Raw genomic sequence first — 277 nt, forward strand, 5'->3', positions numbered from 1 at the left:
GGGTGGGAGCGAGGCCCCGGGCCTGGTCTTCCGCTCGGTCCCCGTGCTTTCCCGTGGGCGGTGGGGTGGCGGGATGGTTTGGGTGAGAAGGGACCTGCAAAGATCATCCAAGCCAGCCCCCTGCCATGGGCAGGGACATCTTGCACTCGATCAGGTTGCTCAAAGCCCCATCCAACGTGACCTTGAGCACCTCCAGGCATCCGTGACCTCTCGGGGCAGCCTGGTCCCGTGTCTCACCTCCCTCCTCACAAGGCGTTTTGTCCTTGTGTCCGATCTA

This window comes from Phaethon lepturus, unplaced genomic scaffold, assembly GCF_000687285.1.
Source record: "Phaethon lepturus isolate BGI_N335 unplaced genomic scaffold, ASM68728v1 scaffold20414, whole genome shotgun sequence".
Lineage (NCBI taxonomy): Eukaryota > Metazoa > Chordata > Aves > Phaethontiformes > Phaethontidae > Phaethon > Phaethon lepturus.